This window comes from Corylus avellana, chromosome ca11 (assembly GCF_901000735.1).
Source record: "Corylus avellana chromosome ca11, CavTom2PMs-1.0".
Lineage (NCBI taxonomy): Eukaryota > Viridiplantae > Streptophyta > Magnoliopsida > Fagales > Betulaceae > Corylus > Corylus avellana.
This window is the reverse complement of record NC_081551.1, coordinates 8,884,586-8,902,330: the sequence shown is the minus strand read 5'-3', so window position 1 is coordinate 8,902,330 and position 17,745 is coordinate 8,884,586.

Sequence of the window (17,745 nt, the reverse complement as noted above, 5' to 3'; positions counted from 1 at the left end):
GTTCGAAGTTGGAGAAAGGATCGAAGAAAACCTACCGGTGTGAAGGCCCATGAAAAATTCCTTCATGCCACAGAACCTCGACCAACCATCATGCGTTAACTTACAACCCATTGAGTAGAGCAATTTTAACCTATCTTCACATCTGCTAAATTTGATTCCACACTATAGAGGCACACCTTCTAAGAATCCATACTTGCACATTTGGGATTTCTTCAATCTTTGCAAGACTCAGAATGTCCAGGGTTTAACCGCAGAGGAAATCATGTTAATTCTTTTTCCTTTTTCATTGAAAGATAATGCTAAACTTTGGTTGAATTCTTTGGCTGCAAGTTCTATTCATAACTGGGAAGAGATGGCCACCAAGTTCTTAAAGAAATTTTTCCCAGACCAAAAGACAAGACAATTGAGGAGGGAGATTCAGACATTCCAACAAAAAGACGGAGACCTTTTTTTCGGGGCATGGGAGCACTTCAATGAACTACTTCTCAACTACCCACATCACAACTTATCTCAAGAAGATCAGGCACAAACCTTCTATGATGGTTTAAATGATGTCAACAAAGGTCTTGTAGATTTAGCTTGTGGTGGCATGTTGACGTAGAAAAGTAGTGAAGAAGCCATAGAACTCTTCGAGATCATAAGTGAGAACTCCCAACAATTCTCACCTAGAGGGAGGCAAGAACTAAAAGGAAAAGGCATGTATAAAGAGAGCACAGATAGTGGAGTTCAAATTCAAATGGCCACCATAAAGAGAAAGCTGGATATGCTAGTGAAAGCCATGGCAAGTCATAATATCTCCCCTGTTCAACAAAGTGCACAAGTGAAGGTATGTGCCATATGTTCTTATTTTGACCATACCACTAAGACTTGTCCCATGTTTTCAATTGCAAAACAAGAGTCCAAAAAGAATGACTTTGAAGATGCCTTGATCCAGTTCTTGTCTACGCAGCAGTAGACTAATGCTTAGACAAGTCAGACCATTCAGACACTGGAAGCAACATCCAAGCAAGCCATTCAAAGGTTGGAGGCACAAGTAGAGAACCAGGCCAAAGAACTGAGTGAAGAAAAGAGAGATGAATGTCCAGCCCAAACTATACTAAGAGGTCAAGAGCAACTAAAGGCCGTAACAACCCTCAGAAGTGGTAAGAGTGTTGATAACAAGGTAGGAACTGACGAGACAATCCAAGAACCTCCAGTTGAAGCCTCAACTTCCAAGGTAAGTGAAAAGGAGAAGGTGAATGCACCACCCTTCCCTCAGAGGTTAGTAAAACCAAAGAAAGAAAAGCAACTTTTGGATATTTTTGAAACTTTGAGAAAAGTCGAAATAAACATTCATTTATTAGATGCAATTCAGCAAATTCCTACTTATGCTAAATTTTTAAAGGACTGTTGCACTCATAAAAGAAAGTTTCAGGATAATGAAAAAGTGCTTTTAACAGAAGAGGTAAGTGCGGTGTTGTTGAGAAAGTTGCCACCAAAGCTGAAAGATCCAGGCAGTTTCATGATTCCTTGCATGATAGGTGATCAGCTGTTTGAGCATGCATTATTGGATCTAGGAGCGGGTATCAAGCTAATGCCATACACTATGTATGTGACACTAGGTCTAGGGGAGTTGCAACCAACCTCAATCACCATACAATTGGCAGACAGAAGCATTAGAAGATCGAGAGGTATCTTGGAGGATGTTCTAGTTAAGGTAGATCAATTTATCTTACCTGCTGATTTTATTGTGTTAGATATGGAAGAATCTCATATGCTTTTACCCTTACATATTATCTTGGAAAGACCCTTTATGAGGATTGCAGATATACAAAAATTTGCATGAAGAAGAGTACTATAAGTATGAAGGAAAATGGGGAGAAGATATAGAGTTCAAAAGTTTTGATGCACTGAAATTACCCCAAGATGACCTTGAATGTTTTAGTGTCTGTTTAATTCAAGGTGTTATTGATAACATTTTTTCAGGTCCATCATATTGATCTAGTGGAGGCAACCCTCACTCAAATTTTCACAAGCCAAGACATGAAGCCGGACTCTGAAGATGTTAGAGCACTAGCAGCAGATGCCCTATATGCCATTCCCTTCCCTATGTTTAGGAAAAATTAAAAAAAAACCACAAAAACACACCCACATCAAAAGCCCTATATTTAACCTATACCAAAGGGTATCTATAGTGTTTCCCAATGCATTGGGAAACACTGTAGATACCCAATGCTTTATTAAATTATAAACAAATCATTCATTGATTTTTTCTTCCAGGCCCGTTTTATAATTGCTAAGCATTGTTCTTAGCCCATTGAGCATCATATCTAAATATCTTTTTTCTCCTCTGGCTTCCATCTTGGTATGTCAATTTAATGAGGACAAGGGTGTGATCTGAACTAAAAGCCACCTTATTATATACCCCTGCATGTGGGAATCGTCTGCACTATGAAGCATTTGCTACCACCCTGTCTAGCCTTTCTTGAATTAAAGCCTCTCCCTTCTTGCACCCAAATATGCAAGTTCACAGACAGCTAGTGTATTTTTAAAAGCCTCCATTAGACCCCTCGCTCTTCCTACACTCCCCCTTTTTTTTTGGAGAGATCAGTGATTTCATTGAAGTCTCCCGTCACTATCCACGGTGTAGTTCTCAACAGCGTTGTAGATCATGAAAGGCTCCAACCCCCATACCTCTTATGTGCTTTTGGGTTGCCATAGAACCCCACGAAAGTCCACAGAGGTTCTCTTGAAACAGGTTTTATAATGGCATTGATATGCCTACGGCTAAAGTTCTTTATGTTCACATCAGCATCCTCATTTCATAATAAAGCTAGGCCACCATTCCTTCCCACAGTGTCCACAGTAAAGCAATTCCGGACACCCACTCGTGTTTTGATCGTCTCCATTTTTTCTTGTCTTAATTTAGTCTCCATAAGAAAGACTAAATTGGGTCTCTCACTCTTAACCAACTGGCCAAGGTCTCTAACTGCCCGGGGGTTCCCAAGCCCCCGGCAGTTCCAGCTTATGATTATCATTGCGGTCAGTGGGGCTGCTGCACAGCCACCACCATTCCCAAACCATTTTCTATGTCCTACCCAAACGCCATTGTAGATGGATGGTTTTCACCCACCATTCCCTGAGCCGTCTGTTCCTCTTTCTCTCCCCTAGTCTTCCTCCCCCCCACGACATCATTAACCTGTGTTTTCTGCTTGCCCGTCAATGTCTTGCGGGCGTGCACCTGGTTCATTACTTGGCCTACCCATGCACTCTTTTTCTAGGTGGTGGGTTGAGAGCTATTTGTTTTGGGCCTCGAGGTTTGGGCCTGCAATATGGGTTGCTGCTGCGTCATCAGAGGCTTCCATGTCTCCCAATGGGCCTTACCCACTGTTGCAAAAACCACCTTTGTATGTTGGTCCATCTGTTGAACGTAGATCGCATGAGTTTCCTCTCTCGCATCCACATGGGGGTGTACTAGACCATTGGATGGCAAATTTCCCCTTGGGTCCCTCCAAAACAAAACCCTTAACAGATTCCAAAGTGTCCTCATCCTCATCCTTATGTTTTGTCTTGTAGTTTCAACGATCTCCCCCATGCTAGGGGTTTGGTTAGATCCATCTTGATTCTAAACCGTAAAAGCTCACCCCATCCAAACCCTTCCTCATCCACGTCGACTTCTTCAACCAAACCAACAGATGATCCAATCATTTTTCCCACTACCTTACTCATGCAAGCAAGTGGGAGATTGAACATCCTTACCCAGAAAGACCAACTCAAAATCAATTTTGTTTGGGGCTGTCAGGCCATCAAACTCCTCAACTAAGAACAAGTTACCCTAAAAAATCCATGGTCTCCCCTACATCACCCGTATTTTGTCCCACAAATGTTCAAAATCTAAAAGGAATATGTTTTCTCTGAGTACTTTGAAAGACAATGTACCCGATGGTCGCCTTCCCTTTATCAAAGTGAATATGATAATTACCTTGCTCATAATAAGATCTGCAACAAGTTTTCCCACCAAGCACTTCCGACCCCTGGACACGGCTCCCTCTAAAGCCCCATTAGTGATTTCAACCTCCACACTCTCTGCCTCCGACAGTGAGAGATTGTCCCACAAACTTGTCAGATCCTCTACCATACTTTCGAACACAAACTACGTCCCTCACTGCACTCTGCTGTAGTAGAAAGCTAGGAAACCCTTCACCATCGTAGGCCGACATGAAGGAACAATTTACTGATGTATATACTTCCTGGCATTTAATTATACTTCGGAAGTATATACTTCATTTCTCTCTAGGGTTTTTTGACCTAGAGAGAATATTTGTTTTTTGTATTTCTAATGTATATACTTCATGGCATTTAATCATACTTCATGGCATTTAATCATACTTCTTGGCATTTAATTAATGCCAGGAGAGAACCTTCCTTTTGTATTGCCGTAACAAAGTGGTAGTTCATGAGAGAGAGAGTTGCAGATAGTCATAGTTTAAAGGTGTAAGTGCAAATGCAGTGGTAGTTTAAGAGGACAAACTATAATTAACAATAAATATATTAGGTGATACATGTTTTAATTTTTTTTTTTTTTTTGTTCATAAGCATAAAATTATTACAAGATGGAGTTGGATAAGTAATCGTAGTTTTATATAGTGTTCTTACAATGATGCTATATAGTACTTTTCTTCCCTTTATCTTTATGTATAGATCGGTTGTGATTAAAAATCTCCTTGGTTTGCTCCTGTTAATCCAAGCTAGGGGCACTTCCCCAAGTTTCAACCTAGTTCATACAAATTTTGGAAAAACTTCTAAACTACATGTATTTTTACCTTCCAAAATTATTTTTTTACCTATATATATATATATATATATATATATATATATATATTTTAAGTTTTGCATAAGCACACTTAAAGTTTCAATTCCGTCCTTAATTCAAGCCAACTTAAATTCCTTGGTACATGCCTATCTATGTCATGGATATATGGTGGTTTCCATTACAATTGCTAATTAATTCCTAACTTTAATATTTGCACAAGACTTTTTTGTTAATTCCTAACTTTAATACATTATTTAATTTGTCTCCAAGAGATAGTTCAATCAACTAGAAACCACGCTTTATGAAGTGAAGGTCACTAGTTCAAATCCCCCCTCCCCTCTCCTCTTGTGTGGACATGTCAAAAAAAAATTAAAAAAAAAATACATTATTTAATTTGCAGTGGATGTAATAGAAATAAGGTAACAAATTTTGATAATTAAAATTGATACATTTCTCGTATTTTTCCACCTAAATGGGACAAGAATATTACAATGTTTTATCTATACCCTAAAATTCCTTAGCCAAAAATAAAAGTTTATCAGACTATATATATATATATATATACTCGAATAGTCATAAGGATTACATTGTGCTCATTAACTTGTTTATCTACAATACAAGGGTCCATATTTATATAGTAGTAAGTAAATAAAAGTATGGTAATCAAATCCCATTGATTTGATTACAATCTCAATATTTGATTACAATCAACCTTTAAATAGAGAATATTTCAATACCAATCAAATATGGAATATACGAAAAATATCATATATTCTAATAATCAGTAGGCTTATTGGTCTAGAACCATGCAAGAGAATGGAATCAATTATCTGAATAACTATTTTAAGATAATTGATTCCTTGGCAAAACCCTAGGCGGCAGGGGAGGAGGGTTTCCCTACTCCTCCTCTCCTCCCACCTCTTTTGCCCCTCTCTTCTTTCCTCCTCTGCTTAGATCAGGCGTCGAGACTCTCTACCGGCCTATCACGTTCTGTGCACCACCATCCCACCGGATCTGATGGGGTTTCTAGATCTATTTTCTTCATAATCAGATCTAGGTTAAACCATCAGTTCTGTCCATCCACTCTACCGCTCACCATGCTCGCCGACCACCCCTTAGACAAGCCTGTTGTTGCTCTACCTACAATAGGTCTTGGATTTGTTGTTTTCTTAGGTTTTGCCTGCTTGAAACCTTAAATTGCCTCCCACAATTGCCTGCTTGAGGGTGTGAGAGAACAATGAAAAATTGGTTACACTTCGAATATTATTTTCATTGGTCAACTAAAAACATTTCAAATTGGCCAATATTTTACGTATCACCAAATACTCAAAAATAGGAAAATCTTTTTCCATAAAATATTTTACGCTGCAACAAATGAGGCCTTAAATTAATATTCTAGTAGACATATAAAAGAATGGGTTATAATGTTAGGATTTGGCTTAGTGATGTAAAAAAAATTAAAGTATTTTTCAATAGTTTAGGTTTAATTTTACTCGATCTCTTTCTCATAAAAAGAAAATATATACTTAGAATTAAATATAATTCTTTATAAAAACTACAACACATACTATAATGTTTTTCCAACACATAAGCCATTTCCATAATTCTAAATGGAGCATACTAATGGTATGGCTTGGAGTTGGTGGGTGCCGTGAATTAATGCCGGCACGGGTGTGATGGATAGACTCTTGTCTGCTCAGCTTGATTATATTGGAGCATTTTAATATTTACGTATTTGCAGGATTTAGAAGGAATCATATGTTCCATGCTCTTTAGCAATGATATTTTGCTCGGTTTATATATGAACAAGTTTAGGAGAAAAAAAAAAAAAAATCCAGATTTTAGGTGTACAAATTTGTGATCAAATAATGTATAAAGAGAATAGCAAAAGCAGAGAGAGCAAGAGACACACGAAATTTACAATAATTCTGTGTTAAAAGCCTAAATCTTGTAGGGACATGTTTATTTTATTGAATTAATTTACTTGTGTTATGGATAATTCTATTTATAAGAAAAGTGAACATCATTTTGAATCCTATAAATTTATTACTTCCCTTGCTACAAATCCTAAATCACTTCCCCTCTCATTTTTGGGCAAGAGTTTGAAATGCAAGATTTGTAGAAGAACTAATAGTCAGGATCAGTGGTAGAGCTCAAATGCTCTCAACAGTGGTAGATTACCACTCTTCATTTGACGAAGAGATCTACAAAAGATCTCGTCGTTTTAGTCCAACGAAGACGAAGATCACTCTGCCTCCACTCTCCGGCACATCTCCAACACTTTTCCCCCCGACTCCGCCTTCAACATTTTGGAGGCGGAGGCAGGGCAGAAATAGGCTCCATTGAAAAGAGTTTAAGGTTTTTCAAATCTTTTGGCGGAGGCGGAATGCGGAATCATGAATTCCGACTCCAATGCCTCTTATGCATACACCTATCTCAAACCCCATTTGATTTGTAACTATATGCAACCAATCTCCTCCCAAATCTAATAATAAGAAACACATTTATCCAGAAGAAAAATCAACTTTCATCATGATCTTCATCAGCTCAAGCATCTCCTTTCATTGACATGAGGGTTTCAAATTCAATGTGATAATTTATAAGATGAACAATGATGATACAGGGGACGATAATAGTCAGTTGCATGATCCAGTACATATCCGAAAAAGAATCAGGGATAGTATCTTCCCTCAATACAACAAAACCAGATACCCAATCCATTTCGTTAGAAAGCCCCTCTCCCTTCTAATAAGGAAAAAATCAAGAGAATTGCACTGGTAAACGAACAAGATCTTGTTCACTTCTCTTTCTTTTTCTTTTTTTTTTTTTTTTTTTTTTCATAGAAAACAGCTCTGACAAACGACTCCATGAGATAGTCAAGCTCTCAGATGCAATTTACTAGGAATAGGAGTGCAAAATTAGGGTATCATGAAATGAAACCTCACTTTCAGTACTTGTTCAGATTTAAGATCTCTCCCGCATTTTTGCCCTAGCAAAGAATACTCCAACCAAAAGACCTATAGAATGAGAAAAATTGTTTTTGGTAATGCTAAAAATGAAGAAAATTCAAAAAGTTTTTCTTCTGGTTTAGGAGAGAACATGTAACATGGTCAAGCCAATGACATGACAGAAAATTACCAAAGAATATGCTTACAGAGTTCTCCAAGCTGGTAGGAACTTTGAAAAGAAGGATGCCAGCAACAGACAGAGGTATCTTATTCAACGACCCAACAAGGCTGCAGGATACAGTCAGTGATTAGAGGTGTACAGGGTAAACATCTTTGATCAATAATACTGTCTCATTTAAAGTAAGCATGATGGTTTAATCAAGCTCAACCAATAATTCATTCTTTCAAAGAAGAAGAAAAAAAGAAGACCTGATGGTAAACTTTTCAATCAAATTTCATTTAGCTTAAAGTGACCCTCGAGTTTATAATGGAATAAGACCAGAGCAACTGAATCTAACCCCTTTCAATACTGAACTTTTCAACCCTTTACCTACATCAACCAATGCAACTAGTCATTATGCAGCAATAGTGTGCTCCTAGGGTGGCTAGTTTGCACAAAACCTCAACTTTTCCCAAACCCATCTTCCATTTGATTTGCACCTTGTTCACTAGGGAAAACAAAATCTAATTGCAAAGAAAAGTTAAAACCTGATAACCAGTCGTCTCGGAGTTGGGTCATCTAGGTCTCAATTAAAAATAAAATAAAAATTGCACCCTCAAATTAACATATTCAAGTATTCTTTTTTCTTTTCCATTCTTTTCTTCTTTATTAATATTACTTTTTTTTTGGGGGGGGGGAGTTGCTGAAAACTTTGATGAAGTTTATATTCAAAGTCATAACCTTTTCAATACATAAGTGTAGTATATATACAGCCTTAAACCTAGTGTATCAAAATTAATTACAATACAAGATTTTCCTTAGATACCAAGGAAAACGTTTTCCTTGTTGTACAAGGAACACGTTTTCCTTGTTGCACAAGTGTAAAATCTTGATATGATTGAATCCCTTTGATTGGGAGCTATAGGATCTTTCCATATTGGATTTGAGAATCTGCTCCGCCTCTAACTTCTGCGTAGCTGCGCTCGAGCGCACTCGGTGTGCACTCAATCGCTGAACCTGAGAGTATTTGAGTTTCTCCACCGTGACTTGTGATCAAACGCTTGCGCTCGATCGCTAAACCCGAGAGTATTTGAGTTCTTGCGCTCGATCGCATTGGACTTGCGCTCGATCGCTGAACCTGAGAGTACTGAGCATGATGTCTTCTAACACCCTCCCGCAAGCTGATAGGTGGAGGAACCACCATCAGTTTGGACTTAAGAGAAAGGAACCGAGAAGATGAAAGACCTTTAGTCAACACATCTGCAACTTGATCATTGGTGGAGATGAACTTGATAACAACATCACGATTGAGGACCTTTTCTCGAACAAAATGATAATCCACCTCAATGTGTTTCGTACGAGCATGAAAGACTAGATTGGATGCCAAGGCTAAAGCACTTAGATTATCACACCATAGAACAGGGGGTACTTTGAGAAATATGCCAATTTCTTTGAACAACATTCTAATCCAGAAGAGTTCGGCTGTGGTGAGGGAGAGAGCTCGATATTCAGCTTCCGTGCTTGACCGGGAGATCACAGCCTGTTTCTTTGCACTCCAAGCAATAAGACAGTCACCAAGAAAGACAGCAAAGCCGGTGGTGGACCTGCGGTCATCAGGGCATCCTACCCAATCTGAGTCACAAAAGGCATTGATCTGCAGGTTACTCTTGGTGTAATACAGACCATGATTGGAAGAACCATTAAGATACCTTAACACTCGTTTGGCTGCAACCCAGTGAGCAGAGGTAGGGGCAGGCATGTGTTGACAAAGTTGATTAATGGAGTAAGCAATTTCTGGACGTGTAAGTGTACAATATTGTAAAGCACCTACAATTTACCTGTAAACTGTGGGATCAGTCAAAAGATTACCTTCATATCTAGATAGTTTGGAGCCAGATGCACAGGGAGATTGGGATGCTTTGGAGTCGGCCATGTGTGCTTTGCTAAGTAGCTCAAGGATATACTTGGTTTGGCAAAGATGAAGACCAGAAGCAGTACGAGTAACCTGAATGCCAAGAAAGAAACTTAAGGGCCCCAAGTCCTTTAGAGGAAATTCTTGCTGCAACTTGTTAATAAGGGCAGAGATAGTGGCAAGGTGAGTACCAGTAATAAGAATATCATCAACATAAACAAGCATGTACACTTGAACAGAGCCATGGAAGTAAATAAACAAAGAGGTATCCACTAAAGATCCCTTGAATCCAAGTTCCAACAAGAAATTAGAGAGACGAGTGAACCAGGCTCTAGGGGCTTGCTTGAGACCATAGAGGGCTTTGTGAAGTTTACATACTTGATCAGGTGGCATAGTTTGAACAAAACCTAGTGGCTACTCCATATATACCTCTTCTCCCAATGACCCTTGCAGAAATACATTAGACACATCAAGTTGTCTGATGGGCCAATCAAAGTGGACAGCAAGAGTAAAAATAATTCTAATGGTAGAAGCTTTGATCACGGGACTAAAGGTTTCAGTGTAGTCGATACCACTTTGTTGATCAAAGCCCTTAGCTACTAGTCTTGCCTTGAACCTCTCTATTCTTCCATCGGCTTTCCTCTTGATTTTAAATACCCATTTGTTTCTGATCACATTGTGAAACTTGGGTCTAGGGCATAAAGTACAGGTGCAATTTTGAATGAAAGCATCATATTCCAACTGCATTGCAGCTTTCCATCTTGGATCAGTGGCAGCTTGTCTATAGGTCACTAGTTCAAACTCAGGTAGTTTGGCTTGGTAGAGTTGGAAATCAGGGAAGGACTTAGGTTGTAGTGAACCAGTTCTAGACCTAGTAGTCATAGGGTGAGTAGGTGGTTGTGGTTCAGATGGGACAGAGGCGACTAGTGAGGTCGATTCAGAAGAAGTTAAGGGAGATGGTGAGTGAAGTGGGGATGCAGGGATTGATGGAGCAGGAGTAGGTTCGGGTGAAGTTTCAGCAGGAGCTGTAGTATGGTCAGAAACAGTTGGCATAATATATTGAATGGAACAAGAAACATGGAGAAGTAAGGGAGCATCACCTTGTGCTGTAATCTTGGATGGCAGATGTGAGTTGACTTGATCCTTGGCAGGGAATGATTGCTCATCAAAGATGACATGCCTCGATAAATATGCTTTGTTAGTGACAGGGTCTAGACATTTGTACCCAGCAGAGTTGTAGCCTAGGAAGATACATGGTTTGGATCTATTTTCTAGTTTGTGCAAACCAAAGGGCCTAAGGAGAGGATAACAAAGACATCCAAACACTCTGAGTTTTTGATAGTTTGGTTCCCTATGATAGAGTTTAAAGTATGGTGAATGATATTGCAAAACTAGAGTAGGAAGCCTATTGATGACATACACAGCAGTGAGAGAGGCATCAACCCAATACTTATTGGATAGGTGGGAGTGAGCTAAGAGGGTTAGGGCTGTTTCAAAAATGTGTCTAAGTTTTCTTTCAGCCAAACCATTTTGTTGAGAGGTATGAGGGCATGCGTTCCTATGGAGTATACCATGTTTTGTTAGAAAGGATTGAAACTGGAGATAATTATATTCACCTCCTCCATCAGATTGGAGTTGTTTGATTTTGGAGGTGAATTGATTTTCTACTAGAAGTTTGAATTTAACAAAGTGTTCAAAAACTTCTGATTTGGTATGTAAAGGATAGATCCAAGTAAATCTTGAAAAATCATCAACAAAGATAACATGGTATTTGTAGCCACTAACCGATTGAATTGGTGATGTCCAAACATCAAAATGGATTAGTTCAAGGGGTTGCTTGGATACACGATTGGATGCTTGAAAAGGCTGCTTTTTACTCTTGCCAAGTTGACATGAAATGCATGTAGAATTTTTATTAAAATTAAAACTTGTAATAGGAAGAGAAGTGTTCTTGACAACACGGTTAACAATATCCAGAGAAGGGTGTCCTAGTCTAAAGTGCCACACTAGAGAGGTGGTTTTTATTCCTAGCAAAGCAATAAATTTCTTGGTGTCTTTGTGAGAGGTCCTTCCAAGCTTCAAGGGGTATAAGCCATTCTCACACCTCCCTTCCAAGAGTGTTGCATGGGTCAGCAGATCCTTGACAAAATAATGAGAAGAGGTTAGGATAAAGTAGCAAAAATTATCAAGGCAAAATTTATGAATAGAAAGAAGATTGGCAGAGGCCTGAGGACAGTGTAAAATATTGGTAAGTTGAAAGTCAGTGTTGGGTGTAGAGAGAAGAGTGGAACCAGTGTTTTCTATAGCCAAACCAGAGCCATTGCCCACTGCAACTTCCTCTTCCTGCTGGAAAGGCTGCTGAATCTGTAGATTCTCAAGCTGATTTGTGATATGAGCATTGGCACCACTATCTGCTAGCCACTGTTGTTCTTCATAGTTTGGAGTGGTTTGTGCAACCATGGCAGCCAATTGGTCAGGGGGATGCTTCCCTTGAAAATCATAGTCCATTCTATGAAAACAATCTAATGCCGTATGACTAGTTCTTCCACAAATCTGACAGGGAGCTCTAGAACCATGAGAGAAGGGTTGGTCCTGATAAGTTGATGATGAGTTAGGCATATGCTGTTTGGGGGGATAGTTATTGCTCGGATTGGACTACCTTGGGGGATATTGATTGCTGTGATGGAGACTTCGGTTGTACTGCTGATTTAGGAAGGAGAAGTTGCCTCTTTGGTTCTAGTTGGAACGTCTGCTGTATTGTAGAGGACCACAGTTGAATGGAGGGCCACGACTGAGTGGTTGAGAGTAAGACCTAGGTGCTGTGTAATTATTGCCTTGTCTTGGAAAGTAGTTTCGGGATGGAAATCTAGAAGACATAGGAGGTCTGCCCTTGGAGAACTGAGAGTGTATGGGATTATGTGCTGTGAGCGTAAAAGTGGATGGATCTTGGATAGGTGTGTGATGTTGTTGTAGCAGCATCTCATGGATAAGGAGTTCATCCTGAAAATCTTCAAAGTTGATGGTGTTTGTACGGGTGTGAAACGAGTATGTGGTGATGAAGTGGGTGAAGGATGAGTTCAAACCATTAAGGATAGAGGAGATGATTTCTTCTTCAGGTATAGGGTTACCTGCCGCACCAAGTTGATCCGCAAGGTTCTTTACAGTTTGAATGTAATCTGAGCAGGATTTAGGTCCTTGTGACAGACTTTGAAGTTGTTTCTTGAGGTTTGCAATCCGTGACTTGGATTTAGAAGCAAATTTGGTTGCTAAGGCAGTCCATGCTTGATAAGAGGTATCAAGGCCATAGATTGTGGCCAGGACTTTCTCTGAGAGAGAAGCTGTGATGATGCTGAGAAGGAATTGGTCCTTTTTGTTCCAGTTGGTATATTCTGGATTTGGAGAAGTTTTCCCTTCATCGTCAGTGATTGTTTGTGGAGGGCATGGTTTTGAACCATCCACAACTGCCATGAGATCATAGGTGCGCAGAATGGGGTTGATCTGTGTCACCCAGCTGGTATAGTTGCTTGAATCAAGCTTGAGAAGAGAGTTTTGGGTGGTAGTAGGTGGGACAAAGACTGAATTAGCTGCTGCCATGGTGTAGATAGTGCTGCAGGATCAAAGGAAAAATTATGGCGTTGGCCTAAGGATGCTCTGATACCATGAAAACTTTGATGAAGTTTATATTCAAAGTCATAACCTTTTCAATACATAAGTGTAGTATATATACAGCCTTAAACCTAGTGTATCAAAATTAATTACAATACAAGATTTTCCTTAGATACCAAGGAAAACGTTTTCCTTGTTGTACAAGGAACATGTTTTCCTTGTTGCACAAGTGTAAAATCTTGATATGATTGAATCCTTTTGATTGGGAGCTGTAGGATCTTTCCATATTGGTTTTGAGAATCTGCACCCCCTCTAACTTCTACGTAGCTGCGCTCGAGCGCACTCGGTGTGCGCTCGATTGCTGAACCCAAGAGTATTTGAGTTTCTCCACCGTGACTTGCGATCGAACGCTTGCGCTCGATCGCTGAACCCGAGAGTACTGAGCATGATGTCTTCTAACAGTTGCAGGGAGTAGAGTATTCTTTATCTTACCTATATGTTGTAGCCCCAGTTTGATGAAGAAACCACATAGAAGTGAAGCTAATTGCCAGTCCCAAAACTCCACTTAACGTCATTACAAGCCAGAAGGTTGACAGCCTCAAAAGTGGCCTGCCAATTTAATTCAAGATCCAAAAAATTCAACTTCATAATTTTGAAAAGGGAACACAAGGAAAGAAAAAAATATCAGTTTTTTATGCAATTATTAGAGGTTAATCAAGTCTCTCGAATAGCCCAATAACATGCACGTATGAAGTTCGCTTATGATAAGTAGAGTTACAAAAGCATACAGGTTATTGAACGGCACCATTAGGTCCTGCTTGCCAATGGCCTTGGGTTGGTGTTGTACCAGGGCCGGCACTGTAGCACTTTTTTTGGGTTTATGTGTTTGATTGGTTTTAGTGAAAATGTTTTGTAGGGAAAAGTGAAAAAAATATATTTTATATGGAAAAGTGTAAAAAATTTATTTTGTAGTGATTTTTTTATTTGAATAATAATAAAAAAAATGATTGATGTGGTATAAAAAGTAGAGATGTTGGGATTAATTTTGAGGTGATAAAGTCTTTTTTTTTTTGGGATTGAGGCTGGCCCTGGTACAATTCCAGCCTAGGGCTATTGGGAAACAGAGCCTTACTGTCCATGAGATAAAGTAAAATCAATTTGGTAGTTTGATGAGCTATTTTAGTACCTTTTTTTTTTTTTTTTTTTTTTTGGAATATCTCAAGAATTGTACTTTTGATTTTACTTTAATACGGCATGAAGTAATTTGCAATTTGTAATTTAGGCAAACTATATACAGTGACTAATTATTTATTATTTATTCCAAAAAAACTGTTTTTTTATTCGCCCATTGGTTTTCTTGTATTTTTAAAAATTGTTTGGGTTTTTTTTTTTACAATTATTTTATTATTTTATTTGTTAAAAGAATAGGGGTATTATAGGAATATAAAAAAATAAGTGGCCTTTTTGATACATTTTGGTAGTTTGGGGGGCTATTTTAGTACATTTTGAACATTGGGGGCCTATTTTGCAAACGGCCGGTAGTTTGAGGGGCCTTTTTATATTTTTCCCAAATTTAACTGGTACCTATAATAGGTAACAAAGTTTATTTGGTATATGTATAATATATATGTATAATTATACCCGATTCAAAATTTAATTGGTACATATATTAAGTAACAAAATTTAATTGGTACCTATATGTGTTTAAAAAAAAATAGTGGGCAACAAAATTATTGTCGTGTTACATTTGACACGTCAAGAATTTTTTGACGTGTCTACAGGTGGCACGTCACTGGCAGTGGGGCATTTTTTACTATTTTTTTTATTCTGTATTTTCGTTTTTGCGTCTGAATAAGACAAGTCTGTTGTTGCTCTACCTACAATAGGTCTTGGATTTGTTGTTTTCTTAGGTTTTGCTTAAGAATAACGGAATGATTTTCGGCAAGTCTTTTATTTTCTTCTAATTCTTTTATGGGAGCAAACTATCGACTGATGATGGATAAGTTATCAAGTATATGGAATAATTGTCTTTGATGAAAGAGACAGCAACTAGTGACATGATTCATCGGTCGATGCTGTAGATCTACATAGTGATTGTGATAATGACATTTCTAAGGTGTTGTTTTGTAATAGCCAAAAAGGCTATCTACTGGGTATATATGTCATAGATAATGTTGGGGCCGTAGAGTTTTCAACCTGTATCTTTGGTATTGTATGATGGAACATTTTGCTCCAAATTGGTTTTATACCAATGACAATAACTAGTTTGTTAAAAAAAAAAGAAAAAAAAAGAATGGAGTAATTAAGGCCGACCTTTCTCTAGTTAAAGAGTGCAGTCACTACAAAAATTCTCCTTTTAATGACTCCAAAATAATGATGGTTTTTGCCCAAAAAAAATTCATTATTAAGCTAATGACGTGCAAATAGTGACTTTTTCAAAATGACAAAAAGTCCATAGACTAAAATTTGGGGTAATGTCGTTTGAACAATAAAAAGGGCATTAAATGGCTACATTTTGTGCAAAACGACACCCTTTAGAAGGTAACGTGTGAACAGTGCACATTACCATCTAAAAGGTGCCATTTTCACTATTCACACGTCACCTTTGAGAAGGTGATGTTTTCACTATTCAAACATTGCTACACTTTAAAATACTTACAAAAAAAATATTTTTTACCAATATATATATATATATATAAAGAAAATAAATAAATAAAGGGGGTAGCCACCCCTCTTCGGGTCACCCCCACCCTTGAGGGTGGCCCACGAGTCACCCGAGAGGTGGCTACGTGATAAGTGCTGAATGTTACACATTCAAGCCCCTTAATTCACATATGTTAAACTATTAATTTTGTTATAAGTTGATGTTTTGTGTTGTTTTTTTATGTTTTCATGCATTTTTAGGATTTTGAAGAAAAGCAAGCGTTTCTGGCAAGTTTCGTACTTAAAAGATATTTTGGTCACAAGCTGAAGGAAATGCGCTCGAGCGCCCAAATAAAGGGAGGAGAAGGAGGAGAAGCAGATACAAGCCCAGGAGAAGAATTGGAGGCTATATCAAGAAGAGTTTAGGTTTTTCTTCTATTCCCTATTATTTTATTATGAGGATGATTTTCATCCAAATTATGTGTAACTAATACTTTAGCTATGGCTTAATTGAAGCTCTAAACATGTCTCTTTAGAATTTCAATATTGGCGTCTTTGCTACAATTATATTTTGGATACTAAACTTGATTATTTCTTATGTGATTGAATTCCTCATATGAATGTACTTGATCATCATATGCATATGGTATGGATTTGTTATTTAATTCAATTTGGATGACTGAGTCTCGGGCTTAATTGAGTGACAAAAGAACTCTATCACAGGTTCTTGGATTAATCAACATGGAGAACCGGAAGTAGATACCATGCTCTAGGCTTTATGTATTTGTCGATTTCTATAAATTTATGCGTTCTTGAAAAACAACTTAGTAGATACTATGATATATCCTTTGAGAAAGAAAAGAATTAAAGTAGATACCATACCTAAATCGTTGCTTAGAAAAATCAATAGCTTAAGGAGTAGATACCATGCTCTTAGGTTGGCAAACATTGGGTATCTTGATATGGTTGTAACATTGGCATATTATTTATCTTATTCGAGTATGATTAGTAGTGGATATCAAAACCCTACCCTTTCATTCTTATTATTTCAACTCAATATTTTATTTTGTTTCATTCAGTTAATTATTTAGGGAATTGCTTTTAAGTATAATTATAACAATTCTCGTAGGAATGATCTCGTACTTTCTTTCCATACTATCGTTTTTATATTGTGCACTTGCGAGTAAAACATACATTTATTTGCCTATTATTTAGGTAGATAATTACACAACAAGTTTTTGGCACCATTGTCGGGGATTGCGTTGAATTTTGTCTATTATTTAGGGAAATAATTACACAACAAGTTTTTGGCACCGTTGCTGAGGATTGCGTTGAATTTTGTTTTGAAGTTCTTCTTTATGTTTTTAGTTATTTCTATCTAAATTTTAATTATTTTTTTTTTCTAATATGTTTCTGTTTTCAGGTTTTCGTTATGTTCTGTTCTACAGCATTGCAATCGAGCGCATAAGCCAGTGCAATCGAGTGCACATCCAGACAACAGCACTAAAGCTGCTGTGATTTCTTGTTCTGTTTCGGCTATACAACAGTGTGATCGATCACAGTTCAGAGCGATCGAGCGCACCACTACTAGATAGCAGCATTGAAGCTGCTATAATTTCTATTCTATGGCAGTGCGATCAAGCGCCCAATCCAAAGGGATCGAGTGCACCAGTGCGATCAATTG